We start from the raw sequence: 4,449 nt of genomic DNA, 5'->3' as shown, positions 1-4,449 counted from the left end.
TGGTCTCCCAGCCAGAACTGGCTGACACAATGCTCAAATCCAAGTATGGTATCCTTGTCACTTTACTAGAAACGCACCCTTTCTTCTTATTCTCCCTTATAAGCTGGTACTGGAGGTTTATATGACTAACTGGTGGGCAGTAAGGATATTGAATGGTTAGGGAAGTTTGTAAAAAAAAAAAAGGGCACCCTGGCTTTTTTTCAGGCAGCTGGGAAGATGGCAGACATTCAGACTGAACGTGCCTACCAAAAGCAACTGACCATCTTTCAAAATAAGAAGAGGGTCCTGCTTGGAGAAACTGGCAAGGAGAAGATCCCATTATACTACAAGAACATTGGTCTGGGCTTCAAGACACCAAAGGAGGCCATGGAGGGCACCTACATTGACAAGAAGTGCCCTTTTACTGGTAATGTCTCCATCCGAGGGCGGATCCGGTCTGGCGTGGTGACCAAGGTGAAGATGCAGAAGACCGTTGTCATCCACCGAGACTACCTCCACTACATCCGAAAGTACAACTGCTTCTAGAAGCACCACAAAAACATGTCTGTGCACCTTTCCCCCTGCTTCAGGGATGTCCGAATCAGCGACAGTGTCACAGTGGGCGAGTGTCGGCCCCTGAGCAAGATGGTGCACTTCAACATGCTCAAGGTCAACGAGGATGATGGCACCAAGCAGCATTCCAGCAGTTCTAAGACTGGACCATTGCCCACTGCCCCAAACAAAATAATTTATTTTCCCAGTCAAGAAACAAACAAAGAGGGCTTCCCTGGTGGCGCAGTGGTTGAGAGTCCGCCTGCCGATGCAGGGGACGCGGGTTCGTGCCCCGGTCCGGGAAGATCCCACATGCCGCGGAGCGGCTGGGCCCGTGAGCCATGGCTGCTGAGCCTGCGCGTCCGGAGCCTGTGCTCCGCAAAGGGAGAGGCCACAACAGTGAGAGGCCCGCGTACCGCAAAAAAAAAAAAAAAAAAAAAAAAAAAAAAAAAAAAAAAAAAAAAAAGAAACAAACAAAGAAACAAAAAAACTGCACCCTGGGTCTTTCTTTCCCTCTTTCCTGTTTTTAGAAGTGATATAGTGTAGCATTTAAGTGTAAAAACCCTGAAGCCAGACCACACAGTTTAGAACGCAGGATTCATCACTTACTAGCGAAAGAAAAGAGTGTGTTAATCTTTCTGTGCCCCAGTGTTCTCAGCACTAAAATGGGATAACCATATGTTTGTTGATAAGTTTAAAAGAGTTAATTAGAGCCAAGTACTTAGAACAATGACTAGCACAGAGTAAGCTCTCAGTAAATATTACCTGTGTTTATTCATAGGTGTATATGGGAATGGGATGAAAACTACTGTCTTCCCCTCTCTATCTTTGTGTTTAGAATTAAAGTGAGCTCTTTGTTTTGCTGTATATTTCTCAAGGTTTCAACTTTATTTCCTTTGCTTGGGTATAATCTTAGGCCCTCTGCTTTTATCTGAATCATGAGGGAATAAACATAGAATGGTATCTGTCTAAGAGCATGGGTTTGGGTGTCAAGTCAGACTGCAATTTTGGAATGACTGGAGTCAGTCCATTTGTTTGCCAGAACTGCTATCTAAGGCCTTATAGAATATTTTACATATCAACAACATAATGTCATAGAGGCTCAAGAGACCCACTTTATGGCAAAGACAGTGTGAAAGTTTATATATGTCTATAGAATCCACTTGTCCTCTCATATACCACGCCACCCAGAAGCTGTTGGCCTAATACAGCAATATACTGAGTTGTTAAAGGCACAGCTAAGGCACCAACTTGGAGACAATATGCTGTGAAGATGGGGTGTCATCCTCTAAGACAGCGGTCCCCAACCTTTTTGGTACCAGGGACCGATTTTGTGGAAGATAATTTTTTCACAGATGGAGAGGGAGAGGAGAACAGTTCAGGCAGTAATGCGAGTAAAGGGGACAGAAGGGGAGCAGCAGATGAAGCTTTGATGGCTTGCCCACCGCTTACTTCCTGCTGCGCGACTGGTACTGCGGCCCAGGGGTTGGGGACCCCTGCTCTAGGACATCACATGTACCTTATATCAACATCCATCATATGATGCTGCCTCCAATGGATAGAAAATATTGGTCTGAGAAATAATAGATATGGGCAAGAAGACTGCACTTTTCATTATTTCCAATGTTCTACTTGGGGAATTCGTGGTCACTCAAATCCCCTTAATTCTGTGCTCTTCTAGATTAGAAGTTATGGTCTCCAGAAAGAGAAATGCTTCCCCCAGGCAATCAGCAAGAGATCCATTTAACTTTGAGCTAAGACCGCATTGTGGGCTCCTCCTGCCAAGGGACCAACAGGGAGGAATAAAATTCACAATCTTTCTAGGCATAATTGACCTGGATCATGAAGAGGAGGTAGGGCTGCTGTCACACAATGGGAGCAGGAAGAAATATGTTAGACATCCAAATTATCCACTTGGATATCTCTTAGTTCTCCCTTGTACAATTTTGATGATACATGGATAAGTTTAGTGGTCAGTGCTTTCAAATGACATGGAAAGCAGAAGTATAGACTTCTCAGGGATGAGGGTCTTGTTCATTCCACATGGTGAACCACCAAGACCCACAGTGATGCTAGCTGACAGTGAAGGGAATCTAGAATGGATAGTACTGGATGAAGATAATGATAATCAGTTGTAGGTTCAAGACCCAGTTATAGCAGCAGGGGCTGCAGTTCATCCTACTAATCTCCCACTTGTGAGTTTCTTCCAGCAGAAGAGGCCCACCCGGAGCCTTGAAGTGATATAATGTAAGTGAATTCAAATGTCATCAGGCATCAGCTTTGATAGACTCTGTGTTGTGCTGCATGGATCTCTCTTTTAGGACTGATGTAGTTACCCAACTACTGATCAGGTTGTGAGCTGACAACTTTCAATTATCAGGTTAGGAAGGTTGACTAACCCCGTTTTGCGGGGTATCCCATTTCCGATTACTGATGGTCTCAGTGGTATAAAGCTGGACCCCTCACCTTAACTTGTGACGACCCTGAAGGACTACCCTAGGTTCAGAGCTCCCTGTAGGGTTGTCTCAGGCCTTAATTGATACTGCATTGCAGCCTGACTTCTCCCTGCATTCAATCCTGCTTTCTTTTTCTTTTCCCTCCAGATATTAATACTAAGAATAGTCCCTATTAAACTTTCTGCATGCTATTCTTTATCTCAGGGTTCCTGGGGACTTCTACTGATGATGCTACCTGAATATACACCCAAATAAGTAGGAAACAAGATAGGCACAAAGCATTCATTTCAGCAGTGATTGTAAGAAAAAAATGCCATTAGCAAGGCTGGTCTGCTTATTGAATAACCTATGGTACCCTTAAAAGGCAGTACCACAAAACAATCAAAAAGAATAAAGAAGATCTCTATGAAGTATATGGAGACAGTCCATATTTTAAAGTGAAAAAGGAAATAAAGAAAGGTTCAGAACAGTGTACCTAATATGCAAACTTTTGTATAAAAGAAAAGGAAATAAATATAAAAAATAATTATCGGCCAATTTTGATGTACTAGATAATGAAGTAATAAATGAAAATTGCTACACACTGAGGATGAGTGTGAATAAAATGAAAAAAAAAGATATAATGACTAGAATTGTCTGGAAATACAATAAACCTTAAAATTGAATTCAGATATCAACATATAAACATAATTGCACTTTAAATTAACAACATAAACACATTAAAGGCAGTAATTATTTCAAGAAACTGTGGAACACAATACTCTATCCCTAATAAGATATATTTAAAGGGAAAAAAAGAGGAAAAAATTAGATATGGCTTAGTGGGATTATTGTTAATAGTAAGTTTGGGAATTAGTTGAAGATGGCGGAGTAGAAGGATGTGTGCTCACTCACTCTTTCAAGACATTGGAATCACAATTAACTACTGAACAATCATTGACAGGAAGACCCTGGAACTCACCAAAAAAGGTACCCCACATCCAAAGACAAAGGAGAACCCGCAATGAGGTGGTAGGCGGGGCACAATCACAATAAAATCAAATCCCATAACCACTGAGTGGGTGAGTCACAAACTGGAGAACAATTATATCACAGAAGTCCACCCACTGGAGTGAAGGTTCTGAGCCCCACGTCAGGCTTCCCAGCCTTGGGGTCTGGCAAAGGGAGTTGGAATTTTCAGAGAATCAGACTTCGCAGGCTAGCGGGATTTGATTGCACAACTCTTACAGGTCTAGGGGAAACAGAGGGCACACACAAGATTGTGTGTGCATCAGGACACAGAGGGAAGGAGAGTGATACCATAGAAGACTGAACCAGACCTACCTGCTAGTGTTGGAGGGTCTCTTGCAGAGGCGGGGAGTGGCTGTGGCTCACTGTGAGGACAAGGGCACTGGCAGCAGAAGTTGTGGGAAGTACTCCTTGGTGTGAGCCCTCCCAGAGTCCGACAGCCTCACCAAAGGGC

General features: G+C 43.2%; 1 pseudogene; it reads left to right on the top strand.

Annotated features, from left to right (window-relative positions):
- The first annotated feature begins 216 nt into the window (after positions 1 to 216).
- On the top strand, positions 217 to 3,226 carry LOC136126999 (small ribosomal subunit protein uS17-like; annotated as a pseudogene).
- Positions 3,227 to 4,449: the final 1,223 nt, after the last annotated feature.

Source organism: Phocoena phocoena, chromosome 8 (genome assembly GCF_963924675.1).
Source record: "Phocoena phocoena chromosome 8, mPhoPho1.1, whole genome shotgun sequence".
NCBI classification, from domain to species: domain Eukaryota; kingdom Metazoa; phylum Chordata; class Mammalia; order Artiodactyla; family Phocoenidae; genus Phocoena; species Phocoena phocoena.
Note: the sequence above shows the minus strand (reverse complement) of the source record. Positions and strands in the feature narration are given on the sequence as shown.